This window comes from Cupressus sempervirens, chromosome 5, assembly GCF_028749045.1.
Source record: "Cupressus sempervirens isolate cs-2001-9-10 chromosome 5, ASM2874904v1, whole genome shotgun sequence".
Classification (NCBI taxonomy): Eukaryota; Viridiplantae; Streptophyta; class Pinopsida; order Cupressales; family Cupressaceae; genus Cupressus; species Cupressus sempervirens.
The window spans coordinates 297067008-297093027 of NC_143122.1; positions in this window are offsets into that span (position 1 = coordinate 297067008).

Here is a 26020-nt window from a genome sequence, read left to right on the forward strand (position 1 = left end):
AACATTTCTACTCCACAAGGATATTTTCTTATCTTTCAAGTTTTCTCACACACTTTCCTTCTCAATTCAATCAATACACTTGCACACATTTGAAATTCACAACTTGAATTTGTATATATATCATCCAAATTTTCAAGTTGGCTCAATACAAAATAGAATGAGGAATAATCATTACCATAGTCACCTAGAACCAATACTTGAATTAGTTAAGATTCATATGCCAAAATGACAAAATCCTTCATTAGCTGACCCTACTAGGTAAACAATGGTTTTGAAATAATTTTCTATGTTAACCAACAAAAGCTCGGTTAACACTATGAACTTGAAAATAATCCCTTAGTAATTGAGTGAACTTGATTAACACTAAATCTATCCAACTTTTTTTCGCTAACCATGGGAACTCAGTCAACATTGTTTTCTGCCACAATTTCCTTCGATGCCTGAGTGATCTCAATAGACACTATCTTCATAGAGTAATCTTCAGAAATGCTTAGTAGACAATGAAAACTGCCTTGTTGACCAAGTGAGCTCGGTAAGCACTAACTGACAACTGATATGAAATTTGTGTAACATCAAAGACAACACACAATTAGACAATTGTATCCAACAATCTCCCTCTTTGGCATTGATGGCAACACAACATGTCATAGCATAATGAAATTTGAGAACAAGACAAAATTTTTTTCTTTCTTAGATTTTACATCAAAAACTTCACCTTTCATGCAGTAATCTCCCTTTGTAAAGAAATTACATAACTTCTCTAATAGTATACTTCTCCATCTTTGTAACTCCTCTGATAGTGTACTTCTCCATCTTTGACAACTTCGCACTCTAAAAACAAATTTTAGAAAGATATGATAGTAAACTTCTCCTTCTTTGACAACACATACCAAATTAGTATCAATGTATCTTGAGTATTGATTCATATGCAATGTTCTCTTAATTATGCTACACCAATTGATTGATCTTCAACTAGGTTCCTATTGATGCATCACTAAAATTTTATTTAGTAAGCTTTAGATAGGGGAATGACCCCTAGCTTACCTCTTAGATATAGGAATGCATCCTTAGGTAATGGCTTGGTAACTATGTCTGTAATTTGTTCTTTTGTATGGACATATTCCAATATGATCTCTTTGTCCTGCACCAATTCTCTGACAAAGTGATATTTATAGCAGTGTGCCTAGTTTTGGAATGCATCACTAGGCTCTTTGATATCTTAATTGCATTGGTATTATCACAAAACATGACAACTAGTTCTTTGATCTCAACCTTCATACCTTCCAATAATTGTTTAAACCAAACAATGTTAGAACAATTCATTGCTGCTGCCACATATTCTGCTTCTACCATGGATTGGGATGTGCAATTTTACTTCTTGCTTGTCCAAGATACAAACCTTTTACCAAGAAAGAATGCTCCACCACTTGTGCTTTTTCAGATCAATATTTCCTACCCAATCAACATCAGTGAACACCTTTAGGTCTAGATTTCCTCCAATTTTATACCATGAACCATAGTCTTCAGTGCATTTCAAGTATCTCAAGATTCTTTTGATTTCCATCATATGATTTTCTTTAGGTTTTGTCGAGAATCTTGCCACCATTCCAACTACTAGAGCAATATTAGGTCTTGTATGAACTACATACTATAATTTCCCAATCATTGATCTATGCAAGGTTTGATCTACCTCTTTGAAGTCATCATCTTTGGTAAGCTTTATTCTAGTAAACATGGGGGTTCTAACAAGTTTTGAATCTTCCATGCCAAACTTCTTGAGTATCTCCTTGATGTACTTAGACTAAGTAATGTAGATACCATTCTGCTCTACTGTATCTACAATCCAACAAAGAATTTAATCTCACCAAACATAGACATTTCAAACTCTTTGTTCATTTTCTCTAAGAATTCTTTGCATAGATTATCATTTCCAATAAATAAAGTATCATCCACAAATATCTCTATCAACAGAATCTTGTTATCTGGTCCTTACTTGATATATAAACTACTATTATCATTTGTTTTTTGAAAACCAATCTGTATAAGGTAGTTATGCAACCTTTCATACCATGCTCTAGGAGGTTGTTTCAGACCATACATTGCTTTTTGTAATTTTTAGACCATGTCCCTTTTTTCTAGATCAACAAAACCTTCTGATTGTTAAATATAGACTTCTTCATCAAGAATACTATTGACAAATGCAGATTTAACATCCATTTGATATACCTTAAATCCTTTGTGTGCTGCATATGCAAGTAAGGTCTTGACACATTCTAATCTTGCAACAGGAGAAAAATTTTCACCATAATCAATGGCTTCTTCTTGAGAGTAGCCTTTACATACCAATCTTGCTTTGTTTCTTGATACCTTACCATCTTCATTCAACTTATTCTTGAATACCAATTTTGTTCCAATCACATTTTTATCTTTAGGTATGGGTACAAGGGTCCAAGTTTTGTTCTTCTCTATCTGTTCTATTTCTTCATTCATAGCCTCAATCCAAATTTCATTTTCCAATGCATCTTTAACACTTCTAGGTTCAAATTTAACAAGTAAACATGTACCTTTTAACTTACTTCTTGTCATAGTACCTTCTAATTTATCTCCAACAATTTGATCAGGTGTATGATGCCTTTGAACATAATTGGCCAATACAAGTTCCTTGCCTTATGAATGAATTGCATTGTCTTCCTCTTGAATTTCAACTTGAGACTAAGGTTGTTTAGTCTGTGGCTCAGGTCCTTTAGACTTAGTAGGCATTAACTCGGTAGATTCAGACTATAACTCAGGTTCCTATGACTCAGTTTGAAGTTCTTGCAATTTGGTAACTACAGTGGGCTCATAAGATGAAGTCTCCTTATTATCAAATATGCTTGGAAATGTATTAGATTTGAAGTAGAAAATTTTTTTGTAGTCTTTTGGTTCTTTCTTGCTTTTCTCTTCAGCCTTTTTTGCAAACTCATCAATTCTCAGATGTACACTTTCTATGATTTTGTGTGTAGACAAATTCAAACATTTATATGCCTTGCTTTTGTTGGAGTATCCTAGAAATATACCTTCATCACCTTTTACATCAAACTTTCCTTTTCCAAAATCTTTCAAGATATAACATTTACTTCCAAATACTTTTATGTAACTTACATTGAGTTTGTAGCCATACCACAATTCATTGGGAGTCTTGTCTAAATCCTTCTTCAACTAAACTTAGTTCAAATTATGGATTGTAGTACTGATAGTTTCCTTCCAGTATTTGATAGCAACATTCTTTTTAAAAATCAGAGTCCTTGCATACTCCATGATGGATTTGTTTCTTCTTTTAACTATTCCATTCTACTCGGGAGTACCACGGGCTAATACATATCTTTTGATTCCTCTTTCAACAAAAAAGTTATTGAATTCAATGGAGATGAATTTGCCACCTTTTTCAGATCTTAAGCATTTCAATCTTTTTCCTATTTCCTTCTCTACTCTTGCCAAATACCATTTGAATTTCTCAAATGCTTATGACTTCTCTCTTAGATACATAACAGTCATCACCCTAGAGTAGTCATCAACAAAAAGAATAAATGATTTTTCTCCACTATAGCTTTCTACTCCAATAGGTCTGCATAAGTCAATATGCACAATTTCCAAGATATCTTTAGATTGATAGTTTTTGCTTTTAAAACTAGTCTTACCCATTTTGCCAATTTGACAATTCTTGCATAAACCAACATCTAGTTTCTTAAAACTAGAAAAACCTCTTAATTTCCTAAATTTTCCTATTTTCACCATGTTATCAAAATTCACATGACATAACCCTCTGTGTCATAACCACCTTTGTTCTACTTGAGCAATAAGACGTGAGCAATCACTAAGATCTAGATAAAATAGGTTACCTTTCTTTTGTTTGCCTAATCCAATTAGTTTCCCTTTGTCATCCAGTAGTCTTGCCTTGCCATGCATGAATTCCACCTTGAATCCATTGTTGATTAGCTGTGCCACACTTAGTAGATAATTTTTTAGTACTGCAACCCAATAAGCATTGTCACATTCAAGTTCATTAGTTAATGAGATACGACTCTTTCCTTTAATGCAACAAGGTTTGTTGTTTCCAAATCTTACACTACCTCCATCATAATGTTCAAAATGTTCAAACTTTGTTTTGTCTCCAGTCATATGATGTGAACACCTACTGTCTATGATCCATGTATCATTTTTACTAACATGAGAGATAAGTGTTGTCTTGTCTCCTTCATCATCAGATTTATCTTTCACAACAATGTACACTATTTCATCTTCACTATTATTAAAATCCTTAGCCATAAAACAAGTATTCTTACCTTTTTCCTTGTATGATTTGTGACTTTTGAAATCCTTTTTGCCTTTGTACTTATGACTCTTATTTTCATCCTTGTTCTCTTTGTTTGGGCACTTGGCATAAATATGACCAACTTCTTCACATGAAAAGCAGATTAGGGAAATTTTACATTTGTATTTTCCTCTACTTCTAGAATATTTCTTTGCAAGTAAAGCTTCAACAACTTCAAGATCACTATTTGAGCTTTCTTTGGTTTCTTCTTCACTGTTAGACTAATTTTTCTTTATCTTCTTTCCTTTTTCTTTGAGTGAAAGTTTGGCCTCAAAAGCAGACTCAATATTTTTGGAAGCTAGAACATAATTGTTAAAGTTGTCTAGCTCAAAAGTTGTCAATCTTCCTACTAGGGCATCGAAACCTATCTTGTTACTTGAATCACATCTTACTTCTTGAATAGTAGATACTTTTATTAGATAGATAGGAAGCAAAGTTCTAAGAATTTTACTTACAATAGTTTCTTCTTTGATTTCCCCTGTAGATGCTCTAATTGTACTGAAATTGGCTTTGATTCTTTTCACATATTTGGAAACATTTTTATCTTCTCTCATTCTCATTTGATCAAATTGTCCTCTAAGGCTTTCTGATTTGGCTCTCCTTACATTGTCATCACCACCATAGATGTCCTTGATTTTTTTCCACATTTAAAAAGTAGTTTTAGAATCTTTGACCTCATAAAATTCTTCATAGCTAAGAATAGATGCAATATCAATCATCATGATGTTATGGTTCTTTTTCTCAACGAGATCTTCAACATATAATGTACCAGTGAGAGTTTTGCATTCTACATCAAGATATTTGTAACCTAAACCACTGATGGTAGCCAGATTAAGCCTCATGAGTCCTTGCCATGCTAAAAAGTTATCTTTATTAAGCCTTGAAATCTCTCTTATAAGACATATTGATCTTTAGCTTAGGTTCTTGAAACCTTCCAGCAAGCACCAAAAGCTCTGATACCAATTGTTGAAATATAGATTGAGTAACTAAGGTGGGGGGTGGGGGGGTGAATTAAATAAAACAAAAATAAATCGACAAATCCCTTAGATGTCATTAAAATAAATTGGTAAAACTAATTACTGCTATAACTCGGTAAACATATAAAAAAATGTTGTAACTCGATACGTGTAGAGTTATGTTTTACTTAGTAGATCTAACATTAATAGTAATAACTTGAAAACATGAGAGAAGAGAAATGAACATAAGAGACATTAGATTTAACATGGAAACCCAATATGGGAAAAACCATCAATGTAACTAGTTACTATTTTTCACTCTTCTAAAGTGAGCCTTGTTAGGAGCTAACTCGGTTAAAGGTTACAAAACACACTGTTAGGTGTGACCTTGTTAGAGGATTTAATCACCCTATTAGGAGTGGCCTTGTGAGAGGTATTCAAATAATTCAATGAAACTATCACTCTATTAGAGGATTTACAACTGGCTATTAAACCAACTCTATTAAGAGATTTTAGATCACTACCACAATGCTTAGAGAGTAACAATGAAATGACCCAATTGTGATGCAATTGAATTGCTGAATCCAGATCTCTGTTTTGCACAAAAAATTGATCCTTCTTGATCAAATATAACTTTTTTGCTCCACAAGGATATCTGCTTATCCATCAAGTTTGGTCACACACTTTCCTTTTCAATTCAATCAATACACATGCACACACTTGAAATTCACAACTTGACCTTGTATATATATCATCTAGATTGTCAAGTCTACTCAATACAAAACATAATGACCAATAATCATTACCATAGTTGGCTAGAACCAATCCTTAAATTAGTTACACTTCATATGTCAAAATAAAAAAATCTTTTGTTAGCTGACCTTGCTTGGTAAAAATTGGTTCTGAAATGATTTCTTATGTTAACCAATAGAAGCTTGGTTAACAATGCGAACTTGCAAAAAATCCTTTGGTAACTAAGTGAAGTCGGTAAACACTAACTCTATCCAAATTTTCTTCGCTAATAATGGGGACTCGATCAAAACTATTTTCTACCACAATTTCCTTCGATGCTTGAGTGAGCTCGGTAGACACTATCTTCACAAGGTAATCTTCAAAAATGCTCAGTAGACAAAGAAAACTACCTTGCTAACTAGGTGAGATTGGTAAGCACTAACTGACAACTAATATGACATTTGTGTAACATCAAAGAAAACACACAATTAGACAATTGTGTCCAATAGTTTATAGATGGCCAAGCCACTATATAGATAAAATACAACAACCTATCGAAACTAAAATCCCACACTTGCAATAATAAAAATAAAATAATAAAATGAAAAATTATCATCACCACCTATTTTGGGTCTTTGCTTGGCCATTACAAAGGGAAAAAAAAACTTTTATAAGCTTAAAAAAAAAATCTATGCTTTGTGTCAATTCAGTGATTTTATTTCAGCCAATGTTTGGTGAGTAATCTATCTCCACCTAGTGATGTCTTAAGTTGTTTTAGGAAAAAAAAAAATTGGACCGCCTTACAACAAAAACATGATAGATTTCAAGAAAATCTTGTTGGAGAGTATTAATCTGACATAGTAGAACATCTACTTATTTCCTACGCTTTGTATCATTGTCTGCTTATAGAATCCATAAAATGGATTTAGGGCTAGATTGTTCTATACCTTCATCTATGGCTAGAAATCTGTGGTTAAATTTATAATGACATTTCTAACAATGTCAATTTTTTAAGCCATTTTTTATACAAACTAGCGATAAATTACTATAAAAAGTAAATAATATCAACAAAAACTTTTACCACTGGGGATAAATGAATACAAGTAAATATAAAATGTATAAAATGCCTTATATCTTTTCAATTTGGAAATAATTTCATGACTTTTGTGTATGTTTTCAATTTCAAAATAATTTCAGTGATTAATGTCGATAGGCATTCTACAATGGCAAAATGAGTGGAGTGGGAAGGTGTGATTTTGTTAATGCTAACATTTATTTTGTAAGTTAATTTTGACAACTATCTACATGTCAAAATCTTAATATTATTTTCATTACAGTTTTTTAATAATTGAATAAATATTACGTAAAATATTTGCCGAAATTATAAACTTAAAATAAAACAACATGAGTAAGTAGAAAAAATAATGGAAATACAAATATTTTTAGATGTAGTAAATTGAATTTTAGTTTGATATTAATGACATTTCTTTAGATATATTTATTTATGATATCTATACTAGTTTCTACATGATCTGGATGACTGCCTAAGTGTAGTTTTAGTTGTAAATAAAATACGTTTTGTAAAAACAAATTTTAGTTTAATTTAAAGATTGATCATTTTTATTGCTTTGATTTTACTATTTGTTTACATTAGTAAAGTTTGATATAATTTGAAAATTATCATGAAAAATATTTAAAAATATAAACAAGTTTATAATATGTATACTATACATGAAATATTTTTAAATCAATAAAACAAATTAAAGTTAAAGGTACACATATATCTAATCAAGTTTTTCAATCCTAAAGTTATTGCAAGATTATATTATATGTCTAGAATATGGATATACAAAGATATAGATGTAGATAGATATGCATATACAAGTCTAGAGAGGGAGGTGTCTATGTTTGTAAACAAGAAAGATAAATAAGATTGATGTAAACAAAAGAATTTGGAAGTAGACATAGGAAGTTTATGTGTGTGTGTGTGTGTGTGTGTGTGTGTGTGTGTGTGTGTGTGTGTGAGAGAGAGAGAGAGAGAGAGAGAGAGAGAGAGAGAGAGAGAGAGAGAGAGTAAATTTATATGTTTCATGAGTGGATCTTAGATGGTCTATTGCAGAGCAAATAATTGAATGGAAGCAAAATAATTGAAAAAGTATGTGATAGATGCTATCACTCACTAGGAAATGTTAAATCTTAATAGCTAGATTATTTACTATACTTACATTTAACTTAAGTCAAAAAATTTTAAGTAATATACTTTAATAGGTAATGGGTTGTAATTAATATACTATAGAAAGAAACATTTAGTAATCTCTACAATGTTATCTTTGTTTTGGGTTTTACATTGGTACAAACAAAACACAAGGATGGGTTGTGTGTGTGTGTGTGTGTGTGTGTGTGTGTGAGAGAGAGAGAGAGAGAGAGAGAGAGAGAGAGAGAGGTGAAAATAGTGGTGGTGACATGAGTGTGTGTAAAACTAGATTTTTTGATGATATTCTACAAATTTTAATTCTAAATTAATTATCTAATTAATTAAGTGCAAAATTATGATATATAAAAATGTTCTCTTAAGAAACAACGTTAATGTTTAAATACTTATTTAAATTAGAATATAATAATTTAAAAAAAATTATAGTAATTTCATAACAATTTGTTATTTTCTATAACATGAATGTATTGTAAAAATAATGAATAATTTAAATTAATTTATTTTGCTTTACTAAATTTTTGAAGTGTTTTTCTTTTGAAATAATTATTTTTCCTTTAATTAACATAAATGTTTTCAACAATGAGCATTGTTATAATGACAATATTTGAGCACAGTATTTAGTACAAATTTCACCATACCCTAGCTCATATTAATAGGAAGGTAAACAAGGAATGTTTGTAAGTTGGGAGAGACATATGTAAATAGAAATATATAGATATAGATTCATAAGTACTGATATTGTTGGAATTAACAAATAGGAAGATTTACTTCGGGGGGGGGGGGGTGAATGGGGGGCGGGGGGTGAATCAGAAGTAACTAACTTTAATCTTTTCAAATTCTTTTAACTAAAACCATTCACATGCATCTAGTTCATCTAATAAACATGAAAGTAAAGTCATGCATGAAAATAAATAAAACACAAATTTGGTAATCCAAAAACCCTCCAAAATGAGAAGGTAAAACTGGGTTGGGGATGATACTCACAAAATATCACTGCAACAATAATGTTTGACCACTTCTGATGGTCTACCCTATTAGAGGCCTGCCCTGTTAAAGGCTTTACACTATGTCAATAGTGACCTGTTTAAAGGATTTACAAACACCTTACATGAAGTGCTACCCTGTTAAAGGATTTATCACCTTGTCAAAGGTTCTACAACCTTGTTGTTAACCTAACCTATCAACATAGGATTTACTTTTCTAATAAAAATGTTAGAAACTATTAGATGGAATAGACCTGATGGCTTACAATCCTTGATTGCTGATTTTAGGCACTTGATCTACCCATTCTAATCTGATCCCTACTTGATCTGATATCTATTCGATGTCCTTGCTCTATTCTAACCAATTGAATATGCAATTTTTGATCAAATCACTAACTAGTTAACACCCTTGCTATTTTCTCTATTTTGCAATTCACTCTTTTCAGCTTTACAACTTCTTAGCAAGTTGAAATCATGGGGTATTTACCTTCTTATTAAGGCTTCGAAGACTTAGGGTTAGGTATGAATCCACGAACTAATTTTTCTTGCTCAGATCCTTGGATTTATCCTATTGGTTGCATGCAATCTCCATTTTTCTTATTGGCTACATGCTAATTACATAGGTAAAAGAAAAGATTCAAGATTATCTCTAAAATCCTTCGTGATTCATTCAAAAATAGTTTATATATGATTTTGTGAAGGCAAAAACTCATATGTTGATTCTGTGTTACTCAACACATACTAATCTATTGATGCTTGACATGTGTAGCATTCTAGCTTGCTTGACACATATAGCATTCTGGTTTGCTCAACACATATAGAATTCTAGCTTGCTCAACACATATAGCATTTTGGCTTGCTTAGCACATATAGCATTCTAGCTTGCTCAACACATATAGCATTTTGGCTTGCTCGACATCTATAGTGACTTGGTACATATGGTTCACTCGGCATCTGAAGTTTTATGCATGAATATGCGGCCTCTACTAACACACACACTTCAACACGGTCATTGTATGCGGATTCATCCTGGAATGAACATTGGATTGTTCATTTGAAAATCAGCTGGCAAGGTGACCTGTTGCCTTCTATCTAAAGGGATTTGGCTTATTAGATATCCTCAGATTTGAGATGTTAAGCAACCAAACCCTCTAAGAATGAAGGATTTAAGAAATGAAATTAATCTATATGATTATGCAGATTAATCTAGAATGAAAAATGCATTCTAATCTAAGAACAAGTAAAGGAAACTAGATTAATCATATGCATATTATGCTAAATGAAATTAAGCTAGAAAATGAATATCTTATGAAAGTAAGGAGCTCAAATGAATGCACAATCCAACAACAATTCGATGCAAATTCTCATTCAACCTCCTTTTCCAAAATGAAGAGATGAGGGTCTCTTAAATAGACTTTCCTAGAATCCATCAATGGTTGAGATCGATTTCAATCAACGGTCAGGATTAAAGGTGAAGTTCAGTCATAAAGGAAGATTCCCAAATTAAAGGGAGTTAACTAATTTAATTTGAGTAGAATAAGGAGTTAACTGATTTAATTCCTTTTTGATCAACAATGAACTAAAAATTTTCCTTTTTTGAACTGAAGAGAGATTTTGGTGAGATATTTAATTTAATAAAATGAGATAGGTTCTCATAATTACCTTTTTTATTTAATTAAATAATTCTATTTAATTAATTAGAGGCACTTTTCTTATTTAATTAAATAACTTCATTTAATTAATTAGGAATGACTTCCCATTTAATTAAATAACTTTTTTTAATTAATTAGAAGTAAGTTCTCCATTTAATTAAATAATTTCATTTAATTAATTAAAATAGGCATATTTATTAAATTAAATAAATTTAATCCCATAGTACATTAGTCTTAGGATATAATTTAATTTAATAAAATGAGATATGTTCTCATAATTACCTTTTTCATTTAATTAAATAATTCTATTTAATTAATTAGAGGCACTTTTCTTATTTAATTAAATAACTTCATTTAATTAAATAGGAATGACTTCCCATTTAATTAAATAACTTTGTTTAATTAATTAGAAGTAAGTTCTCCATTTAATTAAATAATTTCGTTTAATTAATTGAAATAGGCATATTTATTAAATTAAATAAATTTAATTCCATAGTACATTAGCCTTAGGATATAATTTAATTTAATTAAAGTATAAATACTTATTAATTAAATTAAATATTAATCAATAGGTTTAATGTAACTAATATGAGTAAATAATATAGGAATTAAATAATAAGCATGATGAATGCAAATTAGGGTTTTCTGCATCTGACATTTAAGTCAAGTAACGAGTAGCAGAATAAGAATTTGCCTAGTGAAATAGGACTTAGGATTAATCAAAAATAGACTAGAATTGGTATCATGGCAATGAGCCAATTTTGGGGTATTACATTTTGCCCCTCTTTGAATGAATGTGCGAGCAATATGTTTAATTCAAAGAAAAATTAGAAAACATTATTTGACGATGAGATTGGTTCTGAAGGTGATGACATGGAGATAAATTGATAAGCTTTTAAGGACTATCTCTAAAATAAAGCTTAATCCCAAGGAATCCAAGTAGAATGCCTAGATACCTAAAATTGATTCGAAGATGAGATTAGTTCTGAAGGTGATGACATGGAGAACAATTGATAAGCTTATAAGGACTATCTCTAGAACAGAGCTTAATCCCAAGGAATCCAAGCAGAATGCCTAGATACCTAAAATTGATAGCATATAAAAGACTATCTTCAGAACAGAGTGAAATCTTTAAGGATCCAGATAGAATGTCTAGATACCTAAAATTGAAAGCATTTAGAAGATTATCTCTAGAATGGAGCTTAACCTTCAAGGATCCAAATAGAACACCTAGATACCCAAGAGATTGAAAAAAAGATAACAAGGTCCAATCATGAGTCATAGAATCATTCCCAAAATGAGGCTTGATCCTTAGGAGTCAGGGTTTAGACTATCCCAATACCTATCTATCGAACTCTAAGAAGAGTTGTTATAAGGTTGATCAATTCATGAAAAGATAAGATATATGGCAAAGATGCCAGATAGAAGGGAACAAAATGCCCCAAGTGATGAGATGCCCCAAGTGATAAGGACATAAGATGGGAACTAGATGCCCCAAGCAATAGGTATTCAATGATGTAATCATCCTGCCCCCTTGGGAGTGAAATCAAAAGATGACACACCAAAAATAGAGGTGAAGTAATATAGTAATAGATATAGAAGAAATATGAGATTCAACAGAATGTAGAAGAGATCAAAATGATCTGAACAATAAAGATGAGATTAGAATGATCAGAAGAAATATGAAGACATTAGAACGAGATAAAGAAATATGAAGAGATCGAAATGATCTGAAGAAATATGAAGAGATCAGAATGATCAGAAGAAATATAAAGAGATCAAAATGATATGAAGAAATATGAAAAGATTAGAATGATCTAAAGAAATTTGAAGATATCATAATGATCTAAAGAAATTTGGAGAGATCATAATGATCTGAAGAAATATGAAGAGATTAGAATGATCTGAAGAAATATGAAGAGATCAGAACGATCTCGAGGTCCAAAAGACCAAGTTTGTGTTGAAAAGATTCCAAGAATCAGAAAGTATTAGAACAATTTGGATTGCATAAAAAAATTTTAAATGCTTTTTTGAGCGACTTAAGTGTGTTAGATTTCAAATTCAATCTCGAAAAAAATGGGTTCAGAGAAACCAAAGTAGCCAAGAGGGTGATTAGTCAATCATTTGTGCAGTTTGTGAATGAATTTGATTCTTTGAAGAGATCAGCAATCCCTCATCAGAGAAGGTGAAAGTAGATTTGTAATTGAATCACATGCTTATGCAAGTGAAGTATGCAATGCAAGACTATGTTAAATGTAACCCTAGGTCTAGTTATCGAGCCTCGATATTTAATCATCACCGGATATAGAACAAAGCTCATAGGTCATACAATTCCCACTAACATTGCAATCATGGAAATATGAATATAACATACATTATTGGTTTTTTGGGATTAAATGCAAGCATTCGAGGCACAAGAAGCCAAAATGACCAAAACATTTGTCCATTTTAATGTAGCAAGTTAACATAAGCATCAAAGGATAGATGCTAGGATGACCTGAATGTTGCTTGCATAACAAACACACCAAACACACAGGAGATCCATCTTATGCTAAGTACTTAGTATTTATACTATTCTCAACAACCTTTGCATTCGTAACCTGAGACAGAAGTGTGCTAGATATACTCGCAGTGACTCATATGTTCACTTAATAGGATGAGTATCAGTATGTACTATAGAATGAAGAGTTCACTCCAAAAAATAAGGAGAAGAACCAATGTCATTGATGTATCTATATAAAAGGAGTTGAGGTACACATGGCCATCCAATACAAGATGGGGGCTCTTATAGTGGACACTTCTTTTATAGGAATGTATCAACTTGTTGGAACTAAACCACTGACAGAAAGCCAAGAAAAGATCATGCCCCCAGTCATTACTTCTTTAGTCAAAGATGACATCATCGAGTTGCTCGAGAGATATGATAAAGCAAAAACAAATCAAACAAAGAAAAAGCTCAGCATATTCAAACAAATATATTATTTTTTTGAATTCAATGTTTTGGATTGATGTCAAGTGTCAATGTCCAGAATACATTTGAAAGAAATCTCTTTAGTAGGGTGACAACAGTAGGCAGACGCAGTCAAAATGATTGGTGACTAAGGTCAAAGAGGAATCTTCACGATAAAGAACCTAAGAAGGACTGAGCAATAGTATACAAACAGCTAAGACGACTGGTGACTGATGCAAGAGAGAGATGTTCCATAAAGGAATTTGGAGACATAACCTGAGCAATAGTAGGCAAACATAGCTGAAACAATTGGTGACCATTGCGAAAGAGATTCTATAAGGAGAATCTTGAAAAAGTGACACTTGCGATAGTAGGCAGACACAGTGAAGACTATTGGTGACTGTTGCAAATGAGATTCTATCAGGAGAATCTCGAAAAGAGTGACACTAAGGGGGGATGCCCCCAAGCCATGACAAGACTCAATCCATGGATACATGAGCAAGAAAAGCAAGAAAGAGAAAGCATGAAAGCGGCTGTACAGAAAGCCTGAAGGTACATTGCAAGATGAGGCATTGGGAACAAGAGGCACCTGTTTACCAAGTTTTCACCTTCTTGGCAAGTTTTTTTCTTTTTTTGCTACCATGATGCCTGTTTCCAAGTTTTCATCAATGGCACTATTTTTGTTTTTCAAATTTTTTTGTATTTTTCTCATTTTTTATTTTTTTGCATTTTTTGGAATTTTCAATTTTTTTGGTGTTACCAAGGCACATATTGCTAGGTTTTCACTAGGGTAACAATTTTTTTCAGGACTTTTTCTGATTTTTAGATTTTTTTCAGGACATATAGATATGTACAAAGAGCTTGCTAAGATTAAATCAACTGTAAAACTACTTCAGGTGGAGTGTGTTGATAGGCTCTTTAAGCATATCTCCTTCGATCGTGGAAAGCTAATACGTGCCAAATCCATATACTGCAGTGATGATGTATGGACCTAGCCAGTTTGGTTCAAACTTTCCCTTTTGCACTCACTGTTGTTGGTTCTTAGGGTTCTCTCTCAGGACAAGGTCACCAAACTAGAAGTCACGTGGCCTAATTCTCTGATTGTAGCTTTGTGCCATTCTTTGTTGATATGCTCATAGATGATGACATACCACTTGTCATTGTTCATCCAATAACACAAGCTCTTGAAGCTGAGCTATCCTGTAGTCATCATTAGTGATAAAGCCTTTCATGGAGATTTTCAAGGTAGGGATCTTGACCTCTATTGGTAGTACAGCATCCGCCCCATACACCAACGCAAAAGGAGTCATGCCCGTTGGAGTTCTAATGCTTGTCCTATATGCCCACAAGGCTGGGTTTATTTGGAGATGCCAATCTCTCCTTGATTTACTAACTATGCGATGAAGAATTTTGAGGATCACCTTATTGGATGCCTTAGCTTGGCCATTACCCTGGGGGTAGTAAATGGAAGACCAATGTTGTGTGATCTTGAATTTATTGCACAGTTCCTTGAGGTATTTATTCTTGAACTATCCTCCATTGTCAGTAATGATTGAGGACAATATACCATATCTATAGATGATGTAGTTTGTGATGAAAAGCACTATGGTTTTGCCATCAGCAACTGTGAGAGGGATTGCCTCTACCCATTTCGTGAAATAATCTATAGCCGTGATAATGAACTTATGTCCATTGGAAGAGGTTGGGTGAATCTGCCCCACTAAGTCAAAGGCCTATTGTTGAAATGGCCATGTTGTAGTAGAGAGAATCAACTCTTTGGCTGGAGCGTGAATGAGATGCTCGTGTAGCTGACACTGCTTGTAGGACCTAGCATACTTAACAACTTCTTGCTCTATTTTAGGCCAGTAGTAACCAGCATGAAGAAGTTTGCGAGCTAGTGTCAGGCCATTGGAATGAGATCCACAAATGCCTTCATGAACATCAATTAATGCGCATTTGGACTCGTCAGATTCTAAACACCTAGGGAGTGTTCTGTCGAGACCTCTCCTATACAAATCATCAGCAATAATGACATAATGTGAAGCATTACGGATTAGGTAATGTTTCTCATTCCAAGTCAGACCTTCCAGAATGGTTTGATTATGAAGGTAGGAATAGATGTGATGGTAGTGGGATGATTCTTTCCCTGTAATAGAATAGATCATCCTAGAATTAGGTGTGTCATAGGCTGGGTAGTGTAACACTTCCACCAAGAACTCATGTCAGAGATCAATTTCTAGCATTTGTAGTAGGGAGGCCAGTGTGGCCATGGCATCAGCCACTTTATTATCTGCGTGTGGAACTTGCTTGAAGGTGATGTGTGCAAAATACTTTGTCAAGTCATCAACCATGTGTTTGTAAGGAATTAGTTTCTCATCCTTTGTTTGATACACATCATTTACTTGGTTGATAACAAGCCAAGAGTCACCAAAGATGTCTAACTGATCTACTCTCCATTTAGCTACAATTTTCATACCAATGATCAAAGCTTCATATTCAGCAATATTATTTGTACAAGGAAACATAATCTTGTATGCTTTGGGCAATGAGTATCTCTGTGGTGTAATGAAGGGTAATCTAGCACCTGATCCTTGTTGTGTGAAGGAGCCATCGAAGAACATAACCCATGTATGGGAGTGAGTGTAAGAATTGACTCATCTAGGAAATCAATGTTCATTGGTAGAAGACTTTGTATGGGTGCCTAGGCCAGCTAGTCTGCAATTGCCTATCCCTTTATAGCTTTGCGTTCAACATATTGGATGTCAAACTCACTTAGTATCATGACCCATTTAGCCAATCTTCCTGTTAGAGTTGCCTTACTGAGCAAGTACTTTAATGGATCTATTTTAGCCACAAGCCATGTAGTGTGGGTAAGCATGTAGTGTCTCAACTTCTGGGAAGCAAAGACAACTGCCAAGCAAGCTTTCTCAATAATACTGTAGTTTTTCTCATAAGAGACCAATGTTCGGCTCAAGTAATAAATAGCTTGTTCTTTGTTGTCATTGTCTTCCTGAGCTAACAGGATTCCCAAAGATATTTCAGTGGCTAAAATTTATAAAAGCAAAGCCTTCCCATGCATAGGAGACATCAGGATTGGTGGATTGACAAGATATTGTTTGATCTATGTTAAGCTTTGCCCACAATCCTAGCTCCAATTGAATTTCACACCCTTATGTAAGGTCTTTGTGGAGGGTTGTGATTTATCCTCCAATTGTGAAATAAACCTGCGAATAGATTTAAGCCTTCTTTGTAGTCCTCTCATTTGATTGATGTTCTAAGGTGGTGGCATGTCCCTTACTGCTTGTACTTTTTTTGGGTCTACTTCAATTCCTTTTGTAGAAACAATATATCCCAACAATTTCTCCGATGTGACACCAAATGTGCATTTCTTAGGATTGAGCCGAAGACTGAATTTTTCCATACGATCTAGGATGGGACCCAAATCTTGTAGACAAGTATTACATTTAGCACTTTTGACCAAGGTATCATCAACGTAGTCCTCCATAGTTCTATGCATCATGTCATGGAAAATTGTAGTAACAGCCCGTTGATATGTAGCACCAGCATTCTTTAAACCAAATGGCATCACATTCCAACAAAAGGTTCCCCATGCACATGTGAAAGCTATTTTCTCTTGGTCTTTTGGTGCAATTTTTATCTGATTGTATCCAAAAAAACCATCCATAAGTGAGTACATCTCATAGCTAGCCGTCATGTCTACAATCATATCAATATTAGGGAGCGAAAAGTCATCTTTAGGACATGCCAATTTAAGATCACAGAAGTTTGTAAAAACTCTAATAGATTTATCATGGTTGGAAACAAGAACAATATTGGATATCCATTCAACATAATCAATTGCACGGATGAAACCAGCTTTTAGGAGTTTCTCCAATTCGGCTTTGACGAGCAATGCAATGTGAGGGTGCATTTTTTGAAGCTTTTGTTTAACTGGTATGATGCCTGGTGCTATGGACAAGTGATGCATGATAAGATCAGGATCCAATCCTGGCATGTTAGAATATGTCCAAGCAAAATTTATTTTCTTTTCCTTGAAAAAAGCAATGAATTGTTCCTTCTCTTCAGGTGATAGTGACTATGCCAAATGTATCACATGAGGATGTTCTTTTGTGCCCAAGTTAATTGGCTGCATCAACTCTATTAACACTAATGATCTCTCCTAAAAGTGACTAGGAAGGACAACAAATATCTCATCTGCGAGCGCCTTAGAGAGGTTTTCACCCTTGGATACATCTTTTGTTTTTACATATTTGGGATTCGACATTGCCACAATGTGGTTTTCACCATTGGACCTGTTGCATTTTTTCCTTTTAATTGTGTGACTGAGATATTTGATGTCAGCCTCAGTCATGTTGATACTCTGCTCATTGGTTGAAGATGTTATAGGTTCAATAGGGTTTAGGTAATAGGCAAGAGCATAGTCATTCTGGAATGTGGGGACTTCGTTAGATGCATTAGGGTTCCAGTCTATAAGCTCAAGATGTGTGAGTGAGAGAGTATTGGCTGGTTCAATTGCATTCATAGTATAGTCATTAAGTGCATGGACTAGCAATTCGAGACCTACAGCGACCTCATCCACAGGTGTATTCAAATGCCTCAGAATACTAACGTCAAAAATTGATGACTCTAGGACACTAGTTAAATTAGACCCCTGTGACCTAACCCTAGACATTTCACCCACTTCAATTCAATTTTCATAGACATGCACTTGGTCAATGTCTTTATTAGTAGTCACTTCTAAAATATTGTCAAACTCATATTCATGAGAATCGGTGGTACATGGTGAGAGACTATAGAACTCCCCAATAGTGATAGGTACATACTCTCCTTCAGCCTCTAGATTCTTACACAAATACTCAATACGGCATGACTGACTAGATTCTTCATTTTCTGAATGATATTTGAGTTGCTTAGTATTGTCCTCAGAAGAATCACTAGTATCATTCACAGTGCTAACACATAGCACAAAGTCATCTGGCTTAGCAAAGAATTTAGCGAGATCATAAGGAATAGGATGAGGGTAGGAATCTTCATCATCAGATTCTTGCTCTTGAGTATCTAATTCAGCTTGTGATTCATTTTCAGATGAACTCTCAAGTTTGGGGATGAATTGATTTGATCCCAGATGGAAAGGGACCTTCTTAAACCCTAGGCCAGTTGTATCATTGTTGCTTCAAGCTTTTTCTTTGATAGGATCAATTAGGCCATTGTTATTGCACCCAATAGGGCCAGTTCCCTTGTAGCCAAAACACTTCATAAGCTTAAGACCACTTCCATATTTCTTAGGAGTGATTTCTTGAGCTTGTTTTGTTAGGTCCACTGGAACCTCTTAATTTTAAAGCCATGCAGCAATGCCTCTATTTTCACTTTCATCTTTTAAGGAAACTGTAGCCTTGACAAAAGAGCCATTAAACTTGGTCTGAGGTGTCAGAACGAACGACTTCTTTTCCTCTGAGGGTCTTCCAAAATGTCGAGGGGACTCTGGGAGAGACTTTAATGATAGCACTAGTTCAAAGTGGTACTCTCCCATAACAGTTTCTTTCAATTTGAATGACTGCTCAATTTGTTTCAGCTTATTGTCATGACAATCGGTAGACTCATGGTTAGTAGGGATGAAAGTTTCAGTAGCTTTGAGCATATTGCAAGTGTAGCTAGTAGTGGCAAGAATAGTGACTTTGAAACCATGAAATGGAAATTTGATGCATTGGTGGTATGTGGATGACACATCGTGCATCTCATGTATCCATGGTCGTCCTAACAGAATGTTGTAGGCTAAGGGAATGTCAAGCACCTGACAGGTGATATCCCTTTCGACAGGACCAATGCGAATTGGTAAAACCACAAGACCTAGTGAGTTTTGTTCCACTTCATTATATTCTTTAATAGTGATCTTTCATCGAGGATCAATAGAGTCCTCAGAATAATCCAATTGTCTAAGCAGAGCAGCAGAGACAATATTTAGACTAGTGCCATTGTCAATGAGTACCCAACGAACATGTGTCTGGTGGATCATAACCTTAATGTGTAGAGGTTGATTGTGTGGGTGATTCAGTGAGTTATCATACTCCTCAGAGAAGGTCATAAGATAAGGTGAGGTCAAGTGACCTACCATGGATTGAAATTGCTCAAGATCAAGATCTTGAGGAACATTTGCCTCAGTGAGGGCTTTGTCCAAAATTTTCCTGTGAGCAAGCAAGATTTTAAGCAGCTCAAAGATGAAAATCTGAGCATTAGTTTGTTTCAACTAATTGAGAACACTATCATTGGTTACAGTCAAGTTCATTGTGTGTTTTGCACCTTTACCAGATGGACCAGCAAGGGCTTTGTCTTTGTGTTGTTCAAGATTTAAAATAGGAGGTGCAGGGCCTTTGAGTACCAACTTCACATGAGAGCGAGTAACATCGTTAGCACAGTGTTGTGAAGATGCATTATCCATCTTATTGAAAGTAGGGCCTCTTAAGAAAAATGGTGTCTTGGGTTTGTCATTATCTTGCTTGCCCTTTATGGTAATAACATCACAATATTCAAAATCTACAGGTTCAACCATGTGAATGACATTGGCATCATTGGAATATGTATAGTTGACCTTATTGTAGGGTTCTAGTTTCGAAGTCTCTCCTTTTTCATAAGTTGGGAAAGGCTCTTTGAAAGCCTTGTGGTCCAAGTTTTTGTTATGTCCATCTACCACAAGATCATCAGCATCAATCATGTCTTGGACTTTATGACGCAAGTTTATACAATTGCTGGTATTGTGTCCCTTGTTTTGGTGATACTCACAAAATGAGGTCTCATTCCACCATGGTGGACAGGGTTGTGGATCATAGGGATGAGGGTTATACATTGGTGAGATAAGCTTGTGTTGTAGCAATGTTTTGTAAACCACATCCAAAGGTTCCCCCAAAGGTGTATACTCTCACTTGGGTCGTGTTGTCCTTAAGTTTCTCAGCTTGTTCCCAGATGCCTTATTGTTAGGGGGAGGCTTCTCAGCATTTTTGGCTGCTTTGAGGCAGTTTATGAGATTAAATGCCATTTTAGCAGGTTTGGGTGTGACATTGTCAACAACCCCATCATGTACAATTTCTTAGTTCTTGTTGACATATTTGGTTTTATCCCTGTTGGAAGTGGAACCTTGTTTTGTGTCTCTTTAAAGAGTGAGCTCACCTTTCTTGACCATAAATTCTTCGATACGGATAGCCTATGTAATCATGTATTCAAAGGTATGTGGACCTTGTAGTTGGACTCTATACCCGAAATCAGGTAAGAGGTTATCAGTGAAAATGTCAAGCTTCTCTGTTTCTGGGATTTTATGGGAATACTTAGAGTATAGTTGTCTCCACCGTTGGAGGAAAGTGAGAAAAGGCTCACCAACCTTTTGTTTAAGGTTGCATAGATCTCAAATATTGATAAGGTGTTGAATATTATGAGAATATTGCTGAATAAATGAATTGCCAATTTTGTCAAACATCTTGATACCAGGAGGTAAATGTGAGAACCACTCCAAAGCCTGACCACCTAGGCTTCTAGGGAATAAACGCATGAGGTATGTTTGATTGTGTATAAACTCCATAGACAAAGCACCAAATTCTCACAAGTGATCTTGGGGATCAGTAGTACCAAAGTACTTATCATATTTGGGTAGTTCTATGCCTCATGGGAAAGGCGGCATGTTTATGCTTTTATCAAATGGAAATGAACAAAGAGCATCCAATGTGTATGTCTTTGTAGGTTTCTCCTTCTCATGTATCATTTGAGCCAACTGGTCTTGCATAATTTTCAATTTTTTTTTGGAGTTTGGAGGTCTTAGTTTCTTCTTCAGTTTTGACAATGGTTTCTACATTAAAATGAGATGGTAACTTTGCTCCCTCTTGGGCTAGTTTGAGAAAGTATTTTTCTTTCTCTTCATTGATTAGGATTACCATGACCTTCTGAAAGTTTTTGTCTCTTCGACATTTTGCTATTTGTTTAGGGAGGATTTCCATCTCTTCCTATTCCTCATCAGTGTCATATTCTTTCTCTTTCTCTTTGTCATCCCTAGGTGGTTCTTGATATCAACTATGACTACCATGTTTAGGTTCATGATTAGTCATTATAGGAACGTGTTTAGTTTCTATATGTTGTGTTTCAAAAGGGTCTGTGGAGAAAGGATCATACATTGTATTTGGGAATGCAGGACCTCTACTTGTCTCAGTATCCTCTTGGTAAAAAGGATTCCTAATTTTTTGCAAATTGGAAAATGTTGATTGAACTCGAGATGACCTAGCAAGCGAGGAAGACCGTGAAGATGCCTCACTAGCCAAACTAGATATAGATTGCATAATGAAAGGTAAGCGACCTCTGATGCAATTATGGCCCCTAGCATGACAACGTCTAAGATTATGGAGGTAAAACACATTTTCGCTTCTGGTTGTGACAGTCATAGGCAAGGACAAGAAGCTAGAACTTTGACAAGGACTACACTAAGATTGAGTCTCAAAAAGAACAAGATAATAGTAAGACTGTTGTTCACTAAGGCACAAATGGTCTAATTTAAAGGCTAGAACAGCCAGAGATTATGACCAATGTGACACAAAGTATGACAAGCATTAAGACAAAGACCAAACAAATTACTTATGAGACAAGACTAGTCAAGGTGTAAGACACAAGTCTTCAACTATGCAAAGTGTCACTATTTCAAGACTGTTTGCAAATAGAGAAATAATAAAGAAATGTAGGAAACAAACTTGGTATAGAGAACAGATAGCTCTAAAAAACTAACTTGATAGTTCAGACTCAAGATCTCACATGAAGATCCTCTAAAAGGCACATGAGAAAGTACACAGGGCCATCCAAAGACTCAGGATAGCATAAAGATTTCACACGAGGATGTGTTGTAGGCCATGCAAAGTAGTGCAAGGTTAACTTGGATAGCATAAAGATCTTGCATGGAGATGTGCAACTATTTGCACGAGAACTTGGACAAAGCTATGTGAAGAAGTAGTAGGACAAAAAGTATTCGTGCAAAAGTTTACAAACTGTGTGCAAAAATGGAAACTAGATTGACAACTGAACTGGCTTTTGAAAAGACTTTGAAGATTTCAGACAATTTTGGATAGATTGTTGATTCATTTTAGTAACCAGGCAGATAAATAGGCACGTAGAACAACAAGCAGGTAATTTCAAGCACGTCTGAAAACAATGAGCAAGGGCAAAAGAAACCTTGCGCATGAACAATCAAGTGACTTAGTTTGTGCTAATCCCTAGGAGAGCTATTTGTGTATGTTTTCAAAGAGTTTTGCAATCATTGCACACATTTCATAGAAAGTGAAAAGTTTGGCCTCTCTAAGGTTTTTAGTAATGTTTTGACTCTGCAACTTTTATGACTCACAAGGGTGACCTCCAATCTCGTCGCACCGAGGTTTCAACACAGTTAGAGAACTTAATCTTCAAGAGCTGCTGGGGAGATCTGACAACCCACAATGAACCACACCCGTGGATATTTCTTCCACAAGGACATTTATATAGTGGTTATCACTACCACATCAAAAATGGTTATTACCGCTCGAGGTTTCGTCAACGTAGTTTGCCCTGTAGAGGGATTTTCTGCTACGGTTAACCCTCTCTAAAGGTGACCGAATCACAATAGTATACCACAAGGGGACTTAGCTTCCAAATTCAAGGTCTTGACACCTTTTCACTTTTATCCCAATCAAAGCAGACAGATTAATCTGACACGCTAAACTAAGAGTATCACTTAAAGATCTATGATATCAACTCCTAGTGATCTATCAACCTCTCCGGAGAAAGGATGCCTCAATCAACAAGTTGAAGATTCATCTATCTACGAGATGCTCAAAGTATCCTCCCCACCTACAAGGAATTCATCTTAGAGAGGAGTTTCACTAGGAACCCACTCCCTCAAGATATACGAATAGTGTTCATGGGGGCCTAATTACTATGTGTGTACAGATGTTAATTCTCAAAAGCAAATCTATCCAAAAACAATAAAAAAGCACAAGGTTGTACACTTAACGCTTTAACTATTATGAGGTGAGTCCAAAGATGTGGAACATTTAACCCCTCACACAAGCCAAAATGAGTCAACAACTCAAAAACTAGTGAGTTCTAGAAAGCACAAAAGGGTTACCTTGTGGAGCATTTAACGCTTATTTCTTGTAGACCCCTCCCCTTTAACGTGGTGTTGATCTTGCAACCATAGGGTGGAACGAGGGGCTGGCGGATTAGCGAGTCCAATAACCCAAGATAGCTAATTAGATCTATCACTAGTAACTAAGCCTGCTAGATGAAACTAATAGAGATCACAACCTAGTATCAAATTATGCATGTGTTGTAAAATGAGAACATAGAAGGAAATACACACAAGCTTGACATAAGAGATGTTTTTTTTAGCTCTAAATGAATTTTTATCAGCTAAGGAAGGTTACCTGGTAATCCTCGCAACGCGCTTAGTAGATTTTACCTAATTTTTAACAATTCTTGTGCTATTTTCGAAGCTAGCAAAAGCGAGATACATTTTTATTTTATTTTTTTGCTTTCTTTTGTCATATTTGGATGGCCTTTCTTTCTTCTTTGCTATTTTCCAAAAAAAAAACCTGCAATAAAAATTATTGATTAAAATTCCAAGATTTGCATCATGAGTTAATAAACTTTTTTTTATGAAAACACATAAAAAAAAATTAAAAATAGAATTATGATCCAAAAAATCTGCAATTTTTACTTTAGTCTACAGAAAAGTGTCCCAAATTGGCAATAAAAATTTCAGAACAAAATGTTGAGATTTATCAGATAAATTAATTTTTTTATGGAAAACCATAAAAGAATTAATAAAAATATATTTTAAATTTTAAAACTCTGAATTTTTTATTACGAAATCTAGACATCATCTTAAGATTTCAATAAAAAATTTAGATTTTAATTCGATTATTTGCTATGTAAATTAATTTGTCAATGAAACAACCATTAACGAATTACTAAAAATTCAATTTTGATCACAAAATTCTGCAATTTTTACTGTACATGTTAGACATTGTTGCTAATTTACCAAAAAAAAATCAGATCAAAATTTTTTATTTTAATTGCTCAAATAATTCACATATTACAAAATCATTAAAAAATATATAAAATAAAGCTTTAAGCAGAATAATCTAAAATTTTTCATGTGATTTTTTCCTATTGTCTAGAAGCTTCAGCAAAAATTTCAGACCAAAATTCATCAATTTGGTCTACTTTTTATGATTTTTATGAAAAATCATAAAAAGGATTAAAAAAAGAATTTTGATCATTTTTTTTAATTAAAAATTTTAGAACATGAGAAGGAAGAAAAAGAAGAAGACGAGAAATAGAAGAAGATTAAGAGGAGAAGAGGAAGAGGTTTCTCAAATGCTCATTTTCTCATCATTGTTGGATGCCTTCTTGTAATGTCTTTAAACCTGCAACAAGTCAAATCTACAAAACAAGATATAAACAAAAAACTAAAATGCAAATAAAAAAGAATGAGGTCAGAAAATTGATTTCTCAGCCCCACGGTGGGTGCCAGAAATGTATACGTGAATATGCGGCCTCTGCTAACACACACACACTTCAACGTGGTCATTGTATGTGGATTCATCTCGGAATGAACATTGGATTGTTCATCCAAAAATCAACTGGCAAGGCAACCTGTTGCCTTCTATCTAAAGAGATTTTGCTTGTTAGATATCCTCAGATTTGAGGTGTTAAGCAACCAGACCCTCTAAGAATGAAGGATTTAATAAATGAAATCAATCTATATGATTATGTAGATTAATCTAGAATGAGAAATGCATTCTAATCTAAGAACAAGTAAAGGAAACTAGATTAATCATATGCATATTATGCTAAATGAAATTAAGCTCAAAAATGAATATCTTATGAAAGTAACGAGCTCAAATGAATGCACAATCCAACAACAATTCGATGCAAATTCTCATTCAACCTCCTCCCAAAATGAAGAGATGAGGGTCTCCTAAATAGACTTTCCTAGAATCCATCAATGGTTGAGATCGATTTCAATGAACGATCAAGATTAAAGGTGATGTTCAGTCATAAAGGAAGATTCCCAAATTAAAGGGAGTTAATTGATTTAATTTGAGTAGAATAAGGAGTTAACTGATTTAATTTGAGTATAAAAAGGAGTTAACTAATTTAA